General features: G+C 38.2%; 1 protein-coding gene across 2 annotated transcripts in view; it reads left to right on the top strand.

Annotated features, from left to right (window-relative positions):
* Positions 1-15,511, top strand: part of glceb (glucuronic acid epimerase b) — a 52,906-nt gene that overhangs the window by 19,709 nt on the left and 17,686 nt on the right. The window contains exon 2 of one of the 2 annotated variants that reach the window (XM_040140588.1): positions 7,997-8,111. The exons of the other annotated variant lie outside the window; for it this stretch is intronic. The gene's annotated coding sequence lies outside the window, so the exon portion shown is untranslated. The remainder of the gene's footprint in view (positions 1-7,996; positions 8,112-15,511) is intronic. 2 annotated transcript variants of the gene reach the window in all.

The following is a 15,511-nucleotide window of genomic DNA, read 5'->3' as shown; positions in this document are numbered from 1 at the left end:
TCAGTGTGTTAACATACACACAGATAGAAAGAGACTTCTGTCATGGTCAAAGCCAAGCCACATGGACATTCTTGACTTACAAGCTGACAGACTTGTGAACATTGTCAAAGAATTGGCATGGCCTTGTACAATTTGTATAACTAGAAGAAGATTGTATTCCTGAATCACCAAAATTACAAGCAAACAGTAGTATGACAGCCTTAATTCCCTTAATATATTTCTGTGTGACCACAGAAACACACATCATGTAAGGATAAAGTGAAAGGGAAGGAAGTGGCCTAAGAGCTATAAAGAGAGGTTGAAGAGATTTATCCAAGACCAATTACAGGGAAGAGAGAAACCCGAAGATTGGCAGGACACTGCCGCCCTGACTGGAGTAATAATTTGTGTGGAAAGCTTCCTTATAGGTAACCTTGCAGAATATAGCAAAGACAAGGTCAGACAGATAGAGCCATTTTTTTTTTTTTTTTTTTACAGCATCTCAAGGCTTTACCTTTCCCTCTGAACAGCTCTTCATTCCATTACCAGACATGTTCAACTTTGTTGCTGGATGGCCTACAGACTCTTGACATTTCTGGTGAATTCTTTAGCTTGGTGAGACAAGGTGCTTTACATATTAAGTCTAACAGCAGACTCTGTCTTGATTATCTCTACTGTGACTCTATGTCTTGACCTTTTTTCTCAAGTTGAAAATGGAAAGTCTGAGTCTCTATTATAAACAAACACTAGATTAAAGCCTCCTTCAAGGGAAGCAACCTTTTTTGTTTCTGTGGTATAAGGAAGGACATATTGCAAGACATGTTATCAGGCTAAATCTAAGTGATGGTTAATTTTCTCACTGCAACAGGAGTGCTGCATTAAATCAACATGTCTTTAAAAACCTTTCAGCTAGATCTTGTTATGCCTTTGCACTGGCGACTGCCATAGCCAGAGGCATAATGTTTTTGGGTCGTCCGCTCGTACGTCCTTCAATACATGCGTCTGTCCATCCCATTTTCATGATCACGAGAAGGCCTTGGGGGGGATTTTTTTTTAAATTTGGATCAAATGTTTCTTTGGATTCAAGGATGAACTGATTTAGATTTTAGTGGTCAAAGGTCAAGTTTACTGTGACCTCACATCTGTCCCATTCTTGTGGTAGCAATACATCAGGAACGCCTGGATGGAATTTCATTACATTTGGCACAATTGTCAACTTGGACCCAAGAATGAACTGATTAGATTTTGGTGATCAAAGGTCAAGGTCAATGTGAACTCACAAAACATGTTTTTGGCCATATCTCAAGAATTCATAAGCTAATTATGATAAAATACACTTAATCCATTTTTTATTAAATACCTTCAAAGTCTTCACTACACATATTTTATGAGTCTTGACAGACATTGATGTAAACTGCCACTCAACTGGTTGGCAGAGGCATACAACCCGAGGCGGTATTCTAGTTGTCCCTGTAAGTATTCCTACAAATACCTCTGGTGATATAATCATTTCATTAGGAACCTGACTTTAAAATTCCTCTAGAGAAAATTGAATGACTCACTTCCTCTCCTATATAGAAATCATGGCAAGGATTTCTAATCTGCTTCCTGCTTTCATCCCCTCCTATTCTCACAGCAAAACAGTATCTTTCCATTGTCATACCCTCATTACTGTTCCCCGCCCCTCAGAGGAAAGACTGGAAACAGAATATGAATCTTGTGTCATCAAAAATTTCAATACATTTGGTTTTCTCTACATACAGTTGCTTCCTTTTCTATACCGAATAAAGAAGCAGTGGTGTTATGCATTATAGCACAGAGTAGCACGAACATGTAACTTATTAATGCTGTAAATGTGGTCTGCATTTGGACATTACTGGCAGTGAGACAACTGAGTTTGCCTTACTTGAGTGTGCCTGTTATGATCAATGACCTGAAACATTTTGGTGTCCCATTTTCCTCCCTTTTTCTATTTCTGTCTCTCTCGCGCTCTCTGTCTTTTCAGTCAGAAGTCGTGACATTTTAAGAGCAAGTCTCTCTGATTGAGGAATAATGATATATGCATATGCAGAATTTTGAGCGGAGAAGAAAACCTCCACCGCCCTCCTCTCTCAGAAGCCCTTTGTTCTCCTGTCTTTATTTTTCCATTCCGTCATATCTTCTGGAGATTGAGCGATATATACCATCAAAGCCTTTTTGAAGCTTCTCACTTTCTTCCAAAATCCTTTTGATTTCCGACAGCATGAGCTGCTTAATATTCCAAACTAGTCAGTGGCCTTTTCAGAGAACTAACAAGGTTCTGAGATGCAAGTCTTGTCTTCATATGAAAGGCAGCTGAGGCACAGCCCTCTTCTTTCTCCGAGCTCACACCGAGGTGTCTGTGCTACTAACAAGTTCAGAGCTGTTCGTCAGATAAACCAGGGGCCGAAAGGGAATGTTCTCATGTCATTTGTCTTTCTGTACTTGGTCTGCAATAGTGACCATCCTCTGTCCTTTCAAAGACAAAATATGTTTTCCTTGATATGGTTCTTTCTTTATTTTCTATTTTAATTTGAAGTAGAGAAAGTCAGGAAATACTAGTTTGTTTCTTTCGATCATTTAAAAATGTATGACATTCAGTTTAGGCGGATCTGCTCCATTTTAGAGCTGAAGCAATTAATTGATTAGATGGTCAGCAGGAAATAAATTGGCAACTATTTTGATAATTAATAATTTAATTCATTTTTCAAGCAAAAACGAAACATACTCACTGGTTCCAGTTTTTAAAATATGCAGATTTGCTGTCTTTCCATGCTTTATATTATTGTTAATTGAATGTGTTTTAGTTTTTGGAATGTTGGTTGGACAAAAGAAGCTATTTCAAGATGTCACGTTGGTTTCTGCAGAATTATAATGGCCTTTTGTTTGTTTTTTTGTTTTTGTTTTTTTTAAATTTTAAACTTTTTTTTGTCATTTCGTAGACTAAACAATTAATTGGTTATGCAATGAATGTGCAGATTAATTGGTAATGCATGTTATCGTGAGTTGCAGACCTACTCCATTCTATAAAGATAAAGATTAAACCGAACATTACATGATGAACTTCACCTTTGGGTTAGTAGTCACGATGAAATATCAGTGGTGAAGTCTCATATGGATGCTACTTTGGTGGCTGTAAGTTTACAATTGCAGCATTTTTACATACTTAATGTGATGATGAATAATTCATGTGCCTTAACAGCTTTATTGCTGTTGTGTGTGTATATTTATTTGCTCATTCTGTGGCTTATTGCGGGAATCTGATGGTATAGTCTTTCCATCACCAGCTTTTCCCTACAAGCATGAAAGCAGAGTTCACTACAGAGAGCAACACAGACGCTTGACAGGCACTAGGGTATTTACTCATCTTCCAAAAACTTCTAAACTCTTATTTACTTTCATCTTGGCTTACTCTTGCCTTTGCTGCCTCCCACTCAAAGTCTTATCCTCTCATCCTGTTTTCTTCAGTTTAGAGTTGGAGTGCAAAGCAGGAGAGGCTCCCAGTCACGCTTTGGTTTTCCAGTTTCTCTGTTTTGTACTGCACTTGCGCAATGACTCCATCTGCCTCCCCAGAGCCTGTTTGTTGTTGTTGCCTCAGCCTTTAATTGTGTCACTCTAATGCTGACATTACTGTGGTCCAATGACTTAATGCAAAAAGTAGCTTAGAGTATATGTTTATTAAAGGGTAGCTAATTTATGATGCTACAGGTAGTGTGGAAGTGTGTAGTTTTTTTTTTTTCAGGAATTCATAAATCAAGAATAGTTTTTGCATGGAAAAGAACAGAGCAAACAGCGGGTGAACAGCTGCACCCAATCTGGGTGTAAGCTGTGCAACAGATCTGCATTTTTTTCACAGGCACAAAAAGGGAGAGGCAGAGCCCCTAAATGTATGCAAAGCACCACTAAATAACATCAGAATTTACTGTCTATATCCCTGAACACTTGTGACAGCCACAACACATCTCTCAGCATGTGATGCAGGCCCAATGAAAACCCTTTTTGTTCACTAAATCCAGTGTGAAAATTACCCTAATGTTTTGAGAGTTGGGAGAGGTTGGCATGGGGCCAGTGCTTTGGGAGAATATGCCAAGCATTGGTGATTAGCTTGGGCCCTCAGGTTTTAAAGTTTTAAAGTGTGCTCATTAATTAAACTCTGGTTAAAAAAAAAAAAAAGAAAAAATGAATCACATTGAGAGGTTTATAAAGCAATGATTGGGGCTTGGCTTTTTGGGGGATTGAAGTAAAGATCTTTGTATTGGCAATGTCTTAATTTTTGGCCAATCCATAGTCCTTTTTGATTTAATTAGACCAGTAATAATGTAGAAGCATTATATTTTTCCATTGCAACCCATATTAAGATGTACTCCAGATTTTCAATTTTGACAGGTCATTATGAATAGTTAATAAGCAAGAGTTTCAATTACTTTTTCAAAGGTGCATTTGTTGTTTAACCTTTTGTATATAACATACATAATGTAAATTAGCCTGAAAAGAGACACCTTGTCTTTTTTACTCCTATCCGGTGACAGATTGAATCTATTCGTGTCTGCCTGCATGCGCAAAGGCAGAGTTGATGAAATGTTTGATAAGAAGTGATCACATTTAAGCAGTTCACTCCAACTTGCAAGCAGAAATCTCAATAAATTGAGCTCTTCACTTTGCAGACTCAGAATTCTTGGATATTGCTCTGGGCATCAGATGGTCAATGATATTTGGCACCATGGTGGCATCAGTGGTGCAATCATTCAATGTTTGGCCAGCCATTGACTCCCCAGAGAAAATATATGTATTATGAATGCCCAACAGATGGGTCTCTATCTCTCTCTTTTACCCCAACTACAAGTCCTGATAGATAACTGCTTGTGTCAGGATGGCAGCAAATGAGGAGCGACTAAAATTATTAATGACCTAATATCATTCTCAGTCAAGCTGCCGTAAAAGAACTATTCTCATCCTAATGTTCAAAATATATTCACAGGAGAGAGCCATAAAGTTGATGTTCATGATTCATATTCAAGATGTCAGCCCCTTGCTAAAGAGAGGTCATTTGAATGGGACAATATGTAAAGGCTATGAAAATAGTGTCAGTGCGGTGCTAAGCTTGGAGAGCGACATGCTAAGCCACCTTGAAGATGAGCTAGAGTGCAGCTTGGCTTTAACTACCCTTGATTATACATCCTTAAGAGATGATTTCTTTAACTCATACTTTGCCCTAGTTTAACTTCTTCGAGATTTAAAATAAAAAAAATCTCTTGAAATAAGCTCTTCGTCATCCAGTCTGATGTTATTGCAGTTTCTTTTATTATACTAACAAATAAGTAGAAGTAGCTTATACAATGGCCAAGGTGCTCATTTGTGATAAAATATGAGAACATTAAAAAATATCAGATTTTCAAGTAAATATCAGAATACCTTAAACATAGTCTTTCAGCTGCTTTTTCTTTGTGTGTTTTTTTGCAACACCCATTTTTAGATAAACAGTTTAGGAGATAAGGAATTTTTTGAATTAAAAAAAAAAAAAAAAAAGGCCAGACCAAAACCTATTTTAGATATATTGTCACAATTAAATAAAAATACAGTAAAACTGACCAAAATAAAAATCACTGTCATTTAAAAGTTGTTGTAAAAGATCTGTCTGTATGCAGGGTTTCCCACTTTTGTCACTTTATCAATGTTGATACTAGATGATGGTCTAAACAGTCACCTCACTAATTATGTGACCTTTGCTGTGCAATGCAGCGCCACTGCTCCTTTCCCATGAAGCTCTATGAGCTTAATATTATTTTTTATAAAGTTGTCACAATTTAGTCTGATGAAAGTGGAAACCTTTTTTTTGAGACAAGGTGGAGTTCCTCTACTATAAAACATGCAGAGAAAGCCAAATATGTTTGTGACACTTATTTTTATATTTCCAGGAAACAAAAGTGTGCTGAAAAATAACACCACTGTGCACCAATAGGCTACTAGTTTTTTTTCGTTTGTTCGTTTTTGTTTTTTTGTTTTTTCCCCAATTTGAGGCTTGACACATGTTCAGATTATCTAAGAAATTGATTTTGATAGTTATTGAAGAGATTTTATGTTGAGAAAGCTATAGGCACATCGACAATCAGCCCTTTTGACTTCTCAGTGTTTAGTGGAAAGCAAACAGAAGTGCCTGTGTGGTGGTCCTACTACGTTACTCCTGACCATCCAATTTTAATTCCAGCTGAACTGAGATTCTTCTTCACGCAGTACCAAGGCTATATCCAGATGTTCACAGAGAGGAGATACCTAGAATGGAATGTTGCCAAGAAAATGCCTAGATGGCTGTAGTGGTGCAGGATAAGCTCTGGGAAGAATGAGCTTGGGTGCCATTGACTCTCATTTTCTAATTCTCACCATCTGCCTGCATCACACCTGCCTCAAAAAAACATCAGTAAACCTATACAGTAATAGGTAAATACAGGGAATACTGATTTAAGACTGCTACTTCATTTTCACTCTGGCTCTGTACAATGTGCCATCTTTAAGATGAAGGCGGGTAACACACAAACAAATACAATCCTCCCTTTGTGTCATCAGAGCATAATTATGTCTGAAATATTTAAATAAAATTGAATTTTTTTTTCTCAAATCTTATAAAATATAGATTGTATAGGCAAAATGTAGTTACAGGATGTTCTTCAGATCTTTCCTTTACCTGTAGAGAGAAGACACTTAAGAATAAAAATAGCAAAAATGTGTATGAACATAAAGTTTCTGATATTGATTTGGGATTAATTTCAGTTAAAATGAGTGGTGCTTTGACTCATTTAACTTTCTGACTGGATTGTTTTTTAATGTAAGATGTTGATGTTTCAGACTGTTCACATTGTCTTATTCTTGACCCTCTCTCTGTCAATTTTCTCTTAAAGTATTGTAAAACTGCAGTGAGCCATGCAATTACAGAAGGGAGCCCAGCTGGTTTAATTTCAACAATATCTAATTTAAGTGCTTTGTCAATAAGCACATTTCATAAAAAAAATCAATATGCTCTCTTTGATTTGGCGACTTAGCACCTTATTTAGTTTAATAGCCTCTTTCAGCAGGCGCTAGAAATACATTGTTGAGATTGATTGCAGAGTAAAGTATCCATGTCATTCTCTGCATATTTGCACTGATTGATTGGTTGTACATTAATGACCCTGCTGTTGGAAAGCCCATAAATTCATCATGGCTGCAATTACAAATATGAATTTGTTTCCTCATCTTAATTTATAGTGCATCAGTGTCAAAGTCTATGGAGCATTAATGTAAGGTTATAATTAGCCAAAGTGAAATAAAATAAAGGTTATTTTTTTTCCCCTCAGAAAAAGTTTATATTGAAAAGCTGCTTAGTATGCAGGAGCAATCAGTCATAATTTAGCCCTAGAAACATTTAGCCTGTCAAGGGATTTCATGTGTAGAATGCAAAGCCTGCTTAAGTACTGAGGAATTCATTCTTCTGCATGATTATCAGCTGATCAGCAACTGTGACTAATGCTTTAAACCTTGCCAGTTGCCTGAACTGAAGCTGTGATCAGCAACCTGTCCAATGTTTTTTCCCTAACTTTCACTCAGTGCATGCTGAGATAGGCTCGGCCCAAACCTGCCATTCTTCCCCTCCATGTGAGAGGTACTAGGATTAAGTAACAAGCAACTGCAGTACCAGACTAGGTTTGAGGTATTTTAACAGTACCACCATTACATAGTTTGTCCAGCAGAGAGCTCTGAATAGTTTATTTTTCCAGCTGTAAATGTCCTGCACAATGCACGCAGTATCTTGATCATGAAAAAGGTCTTAACTCTTAAATATTGATACTGGTTTGGGTCTGAAAAAAAATAAAGTATTGGTTGGGCTCTTTTAAATACCCACACAAACAGTACATGCTCTTGCACGTCATGCATACAAAATTCCTGAATTGAATGCATGTTTATGTACCTTCATACATAACATTGAGCTACAATAGTGGAAATCCATTTCCTCCTATGTCATGTGTAGGTGCTGAGGAAACTGCAAGCAGAAAGTACCAGAAGAACCAGCTGTGTCAAGACTCGTTGGTGAACATCAAGAGGATGTCCAGCCAGTTGGCCTTTTCTTTGTGAATTGATTAGAGGTCAGTGTCCTTAAAGTCCTCACTGTCAATATTCGGGGTAAGATACAGTTATCTTTAAGGTCCTCAAGTTACCAGATGTCTTTTAGTGTAGATAGTTTGTTCATGCATACACTTTGATTATGACCTAGTTGTGACATTGGCTAGTTTTGTTTGATGAAATTAAATAACATGCTGTATGTGCAGTGTAACGCCTCTGCATGTAAATGTGTGCTAGACTTCATTACATGAACAAATTAAATTTTCCGCATACTCTTACATCCACTGTGATAAATGGCCTGGTCTTGCTAGTGTGATGAAATGAATAAGCATAGCTGTAGCAAGTCCCCCTAAGCCCTGCGTTCCTCCTCCTTGTCATCACTGAATCATTTTTGATCACATAAGGAAAGACGGAGCTCTTTGAACTGACTCAGGGTGAATTAGCTTGTATAACTCGGGTAATTGTGTGTCTGCATGAAGAGAAACTACTGGACTTGATGCTCACACACACTCGAATACAGCACTAGTATAAACACACAATTTCATGATATTTGATGCTGCTATGTGTCATGGTCAGTGTTTTATATGTGTTATAATTGCTCACAGGCGTTTAGAGGCACAAAGAACACAAATATGCCTTGGAAAGGCAGCTATTCTGGATTGCAACATGTTTCAAGTTTGGCGGTTTTCCTATGAGCTTGCTTTTATTCTACCTATTAAGAAAAAGATGAATAAATAATCTGTAAATTGCGTCTGATTGGAAGATACTTGAGTCCTTTGTCTTGTTTTTTTGTTTGTGTTACTGTGTGCTTTATAGTACTAAACTGGACTCAACTGCAAGCTTCGTGATTACTTCATTGACTGACAAAAATACGAGAAACCATTGTGTCATTAGGACATAGAAACCAGTAATATCTGACAATATCATATTGCACAAGCCCACAAACAATAAAGACATACTGTTACTCATTTTGGAAATGTAATGTTTGCTGATATTGGTCACAAGACACACACACAGAATACCAACTTTACCATTAAAATCAGCTTGTTGATTACACTTCAAAACTTTCAGTGTGAACCTGCTATAATACATTTTTATAAATATTGAGTGAACTGTTTCTTGCTTTCAAAAATTTGCACAAATATTGTGTGTACATACAATGTAACTGGAATGCAGTTGTTGTTCGTTTTGTTTTTGTTTTGTTTTGTTTTTGTTTTTTTGTTTTGTTTCTTGTTTTAGTCTGGGACAAAACAGTTAGCGTGCAAATACTATTAAACGGCAAATCCACAACTGATGTACAGTTCCAATTCCCCCCTTACTGCCAGATTATACAGTCCAGCTTCTTGTGCTGCAGGCACTTGTTGACCATGTGCACTAAATCCTACCATAGCATGATTTACATCCTTTCTTCTTTTCATAGCTTTTTAGCATCTTATGCCACACAGTGTGTGTTATGTTGTAGGGCAAACAGCTAGCACGACCTTCCTCTAAAATGATCCATATTTTTCTCTTGTATCCCCTCCATTTGATTAAGCGGTTTCTTAATCCCTCAGTAGTCCTCAGTTATAAGCTTTTTTTTGGTAATGACCTGCTTAATCCTCCAACTAGAGATAAAACACAGGCACATTAACTTCAAAGCAGTTTATTCACTTCTCGGCTGCCTCTAAACAAAGTTGTATTACTGAGCAGTGATGTAAGTTTACATGTTGGTCTGTTGTGTTGGTGTAGGTTTATTAGCTGAACTTCTGCCAATCTTTTGAGCGATGCAGGAAGAAATGTAGCCATACTTTATTTACAGACCTGGAGTAACAACAAGGTTTTTGTCTTCAGTGCATATTTTACAGTTTAATGGTAATCACACTTGAAACCACTATATCGTTACCAAAAACTGTGCCATTCAGAGCTGCAACAATGAATTGATTTGTCAGTTGACAGAAAATTAGCCTGCATCTATTTTCATAACAGGTTAATGATTTTAAGTCATTTTTCAATTTAAGGATATGCCAGTTTCGTTTTTTTTAGTTTATAGTAAACTGGATATTTTTGGGTTTGGGGCCATTTGGAGAAACAAGATGTGTACATTACATTGGGATTTAGGGAGTTGTGAATTTCCTCTATTTTCTAGGATTTTATAGACCAAATGATTAATCCGCCAATTGAGACGATATTCTGAACATTAATTTATACTGAAAATAATTGCTAGTTGCAGCCTTGTTGTTACTAGATATAGTAACTTTTAAGACCCTTTTAGCAACTTTATTTTAAAAAAGACCCTAACAACAAATCTAATGACTATTTGACAGACTTTAGCCTCTTTTAAATAGACATCCCTCTATATTGCCATTGAGAAGACCCCTCATTATTCCAGCTTTGCTTCTTTACACTGAATCAAACTAAGTCGGCATAATGCTGCCCCAGTGTGTGATTTTTAGATAGCATACCGGCGATTCAGAATCAGAGGCGTTACATGTAACACAAGTGTCAGCGTCTGTCGGCGCTCCCTATTACACAGACGTCAATTCAGTCCTGTGAATACCTCTGCTGACGACTTATTGCTGGAACAACAATGCCCCTCCATTCCGTGTTCGTATCTTTTTATACAGAATGGCGAGGTGGAATAAAGGCTCAACATTCCCGCCTTGAAAAGGCTTTATAAAAGGGAGCTATTAGTGACAGTACAGCCAGCAGTTTTCCATCAAGTGAGTCCCCAGTGCTGCCCCATGAATATGCAGACCTCTCTGCTCTCTCTGACTGTACCTCTGTGGTGTCAGCTGTTGTCCATGAGAGAGAGCGAGGGTCTACAGACACAATGGCCAGGCTGAAACGGGTAACTGCAGATTCTGCACAACATTTATAAAATTGCATTAGTTGACTTGTTCTGGTTACAAAGTGTACTTTACTAACAGTTAGGTCCAGTTAAACTGGCCTTCTTTTTTTTCTTACAGCCTTGACTTATTGTCAAATTACACAATATCAAGTGACTTAGCTGGACTTATAGTCGATGCAAGGGGTTAAAGGGAGTCCTGTAGATTGATTCATTCATTAGGTACAGCATAGCCCTTGATGCAAAATTATAAATCCACATTTACAGTTGCACCTCTTGAAAGGCTAAGATGCATCTTGAATATGACCACTCGATAAATGACCCCAGATCAGCGCCAACTTTGATATTGTTGACTCAATCTTGTAGTTTACGAACCCTCACAAAACGACCACGTGTAATGATTTTTGTAATCTTGTGTATCCATCTGTTGTTGAAATTTAGAAATCATTCGTGTTACATTTTGGTTTATGTTGTTGACCAACACTTTGAGGCGTTTCTTTCAATTACATAATGTATAATATTAAAAGAATGTGAGTGTTGCAACTGGTAGCAAGAGAGATTTATAGTAACTCAAATCACATATTAAATTGTTGTGGCATCAAGATGCAAGATTTTTTGTTTGTTTGTTTATTTTGTTTTTTTCCCGTCAGTTGTTGCCTTCAATTCACCATGATGCCCACACAATGTGATAATATGGCTCAGAACCACAGCAGACACCCACAATACATATGCACACACAAATGCAAAGACCCACACAAACCATCCCATTTTCACAGGAGCTAACATCCCTCACAGCTTCAGCGTGAGCTGATTTACACGCAGTCTCAAACCCCTACCTTACTTCCTCCATGGAGGAGAGCAGTGAAAATGTCAGGAGTTTAGTTAGGGCTACAACACCTGCACCTCACGCATACACCGGGCTTCTGCGCCGATAGGTCCCCAAGGGTGGCTCATGAGCACTCAGCTTTTATTGCTGTGATGACTGCTTGTGATTTTTACACCAGAGGACAGGAGGAGAAGAAAAACAACTCCATTCACCCATCCCTATTCCGAGTGCTGCAGCAGTTTTGACAGTGTTGTAAATGTTGTACATTCTGCACTAGGGACCAATAGAGATTAGCAGCTAGTTTGAATTGAAATGTATTGGACAAGGTCACAGTGTGATTTCATGCACTGCTCAAACTGAGATGTTTTTGAAAACACTTACTCATTATTAACAGTTTGTTGTATTAGGTGCCCGCTAGAATTTTCCCCGATTTATCACCAGGGATTTGGTGAATAAAGACATCTAAATATTTCCATGTGTTACAGTGTACCGTAGCCCCTTTTAAACTGAGAACCAGCAATGTTGGCAACAACAAATCTAATGACTGTTTTGGCAGACTGTAGCCTCTTTTAAATAGACATCCCTCTATATTGCCATTGAGAAGACCCGTCACGATGTTGGCTTTCTTGTTTACACTGAACCAAACAAAGCCGGCACAATGCTGCCTCAAAGTCTGATTTTAGATAGCATGGTGATGTGTCGAAGTCTGTTTCCCTTACCTAAATCTGAACCAAACTGTATCTGTATTTATATTGCTTAACCTGACCTCAACATTACCCTAACCAGTTATTTCTGCTTCGCCTAACCATAACCTAACCTAAGCCTTACTCCAACCGTAGAAATGGACGCAACAGGAGACACCATTTTAAAGGGAGGGAAACACTATCTGAAGGGGGAACAAATTTCGACACACCAGCTTTCTGCTTGTTTTTTTGTTAAAATAAACAAATAAAATAGAAGATTGCATTCTCCAGTATTGAATTGTCTCAACTATCCACGCTGACCTAACAGATTTTTTAGTTTTGCCACAATGCCACACAACGTCTTTCTTTACTACTGAGCAATGAAAGGTCCTTACTGTCACAACTGAAAAGGTTGCTTGTCAGGAAGACCTAAACATAAGTCATTCTAAGCTTTTGAAAAAACAGCCCATATTGTTGTCTTTCTGGTGAGAGCAGGCTCCTAACAGATGTAAGTGGATCTGGGTCAAAATACACCAGAGACAATGCAGCTACTGTGTGCGTAACTAGCTAAATGTTGTTTTATTTGCCTCGTAATTAACTTGTGCATAGCAGCAGATAAGATTTACATCTTCATTTGTGAAAACACAGTCGAGAGGACATCAATAAAAGTGTTCATATCAACTTAGTTTACAAGGCATAAAACAAAATATTACTCTTTATGTGGATTTAGAAAGACAGGACGAGTGTATTGGCTCTGCTGCCGAAGCAGGGATTCAGACCAAAAAGAGACTTGAAATAAAATGACACGGGGCTGCGTTGGTGGGGGGGCATGTTGTTTAAGGTCCAGAAAGTTCAGTTTGAGTAACAGATTAATGCGTTCAAAGATTTTATCAGATACCACAGCACTGCCGAAAGATTCTTAATAGTCATTCACGTTACAAAATAATCCACTAGAAATGTGCGCTTGCATGTATTTGTTTGGCCAGCACACTGCTTTGCCAGATGATGTAGTGTTGCAGCAACCATGGAGCTAGGTTCAGATTTTTTGCCGGACGACCCGCTGTGCTGATGGACTGGCTCCATTCAAATGAACGAGAGCACTGAACAAAGCTTAGCTCTGCATTCACACATAGAGATATAAGTCGCATGCAGTCTTCGGCCTCTCTTAAATTGTGGCACTGTGAGTGTGTTGCATTGAGCCTGTCATTTGCATACTCCACTCTGACAGAACACTGTACACAATAGCTTTTTTTGAAGTCGTTTTTACCTTGTGGTATGTGTTATTGAAACTGTTTAATACAACAGTGTTGCCAAAAAAAGCAAGCCTGCAGTCCTCTTTCTCAGCTGAAAGCGAACACCACTCCATTAGTGGAGCAGAGTCGTAATCAACTCCATGTTTCCATTTCTGTGAGAATCAAGACAACCCTGATTGGCTCTCACCTGGTTGTCACTCACCTAGCATCAGAGGACATTTGCATAAAGTTGAGCTTTTCTCAGTTTTCCCCTGTAGTGCCGCTGGGAACCTTTTTAATTCTCTGAAGTTCAGCTGGCAGTGCCGAGCTGCAGCGCAAGGTCCATTTCACAATGAATGCTTTCAGTGCTGTTCTTGAATTCATATTACATGTCCCCCCCAATAAACAGTATTAAATAAAACATGGAATCATTTAATAAGGATTAGCAAACAACAGAAAAAAAGCTACGACCCAAGTTTACAACCCAAGGCTGCATTTAAACTCACTGATTAAGAGCCAGAACCCATTTACAGACAGGCCTGGTTTAGGAGGGGTCTGAGATTGGCCCAGGTCAGATTAAACATTTGACAGGGCCCTGCCACCACCCTGGTGTGAGAAGGCTGACACATATTTCTGAGCATTGTTAACTGTGTCTAGATGGAATCCTATCCTAATAAAACATGCTTGATATTTGAAAGACTCCCTGCCAAATAAGTCACTTTTCTGACAAGTGAATATCCAAGTGTGTTGTGAATCTCAGTACTCTGTTTGAATGTTGCTGAGTTTTATCTGCTGTGGTTTTTAATTTATTGCAATGAAGTATTGAACAAATAAACTTCTGGTTCATTTTGAGTTCAGCTTTCTTGCTTGTACAGTCAGTATTTCTTTGTCTCTTTTCTGCACTCTCTTTCTTGGCCTTTTTCTTATTATTTTTTTTAATAATACATTTCCATGTCACCAGTTTCTAGTTAGTTTCAACCACTAGAACCAGTTTCAGCCACATAGCAAGATGGGAAATGCTTATTTGTGTGTGAAATGTGGATGAGATTGACTGTGTGATCACCTGAATCGGAACATTCATGATACTTGATCCATAAACCAACTGCATTTGTAATCTGCTGGCCCGCAACATTAACTCCTCTTCCAGTGTGTCTACTGTTCTGGCGTCAGGGTAAATTGCGTTCATGAAATGGGACATGGCTTTAGACAAATTGTCTCCTAGTCATTGCAAGGCATTAGGATACTCTCCATGCTGCAGTGCTTAAGCCCATGTCTATCCACCTTGAGCCTGAGCTCAACACTAGCGAAGAATCGCTATAAAAAGAGCCAATTATTTATAGTTGGTCTCCTGACAGGGCTGGTCCTTCTTATCTTTCAGGGTGCAGTCCTCAGGCCCTTCACCTCAAATTTTCAGCACAACTCCCCCCGGCCCAATCTTTCATCACTGCACCACGCTGACATTTCTCCAAATATCCATGATAGTTTTTATGTGCGGCAATAATTTATCAGGCGCAGAGATCCACCAAAGCTTTTTTTTTCCGCCGACGACTAGAAGACAACAGCGAAAAGTTTTAAACCAGGGCTTAGATGAAAGAAAGTGTTTAATTGTGCCATAAGAAATGAAGAAAATACGTTTTAATCAGATTTTAATCAAAATACGTTCTGTACCTATTTGAGTAAACACATCTCAACCCCTTTATTACACAAGAGAGCCTGAATTCAGTATTTGGCTTTTACAGTTTTACTTCTAAGTTTTAATTTAGAGGGAGCCTATTCTTTATCTTGTACATATTGCACTCCCTCAACACTTGCTTGTTAAAACACTCTGGAGGTCCACTTTCCTACTTGTTAAGAGTCA

Source organism: Xiphias gladius, chromosome 1, assembly GCF_016859285.1.
Source record: "Xiphias gladius isolate SHS-SW01 ecotype Sanya breed wild chromosome 1, ASM1685928v1, whole genome shotgun sequence".
In the NCBI taxonomy this organism is placed as follows: Eukaryota; Metazoa; Chordata; class Actinopteri; order Istiophoriformes; family Xiphiidae; genus Xiphias; species Xiphias gladius.
The sequence above is the reverse complement of the archived record's forward strand: the minus strand, read 5'-3'. Positions and strand labels throughout refer to the sequence as shown.